At 41.6% G+C, this 394-nt stretch overlaps 1 protein-coding gene across 4 annotated transcripts in view; it reads right to left on the bottom strand.

Annotated features, from left to right (window-relative positions):
- LOC108754238 (protocadherin-15) overlaps nt 1-394 on the bottom strand; it is a 136,654-nt gene that overhangs the window by 13,260 nt on the left and 123,000 nt on the right. The gene's annotated exons all lie outside the window — the stretch shown is intronic.

Genomic DNA, 394 nt, shown 5'->3' with positions numbered 1-394 from the left:
CACACACACACACACACACACACACACACACACACACACATACATCACGATCCAGTACCAGTTCTACCGTCGAATCGCCCCGGGAGAAACTTGGTCTCTTTTTTCTTGTCTTCCGTTCTCTTCGGTGACCCTATTTATGCAATAACGGACCAGGACCACTTAAGAGGCGCTCTAAATAAGAGTAACCCGTTATTGTAACTTTCATTACGCCACAGAAGGATCGTAGAAAAGCTTCCAAAATACCACATAAAATATATACATCTTAAAACGCATATTGCAACGTACATGCTACAAATTACGACGCAGTTAGCTGCAAAAAATGCATACATGACTTCCGCGGCATACAGATCTCATAAATCTCATCTTTAATAAAACCTCGCATTATTCGCTGTTC

This window comes from Trachymyrmex septentrionalis, unplaced genomic scaffold (assembly GCF_001594115.1).
Source record: "Trachymyrmex septentrionalis isolate Tsep2-gDNA-1 unplaced genomic scaffold, Tsep1.0 scaffold78, whole genome shotgun sequence".
Classification (NCBI taxonomy): domain Eukaryota; kingdom Metazoa; phylum Arthropoda; class Insecta; order Hymenoptera; family Formicidae; genus Trachymyrmex; species Trachymyrmex septentrionalis.
Note: the sequence above shows the minus strand (reverse complement) of the source record. Positions and strands in the feature narration are given on the sequence as shown.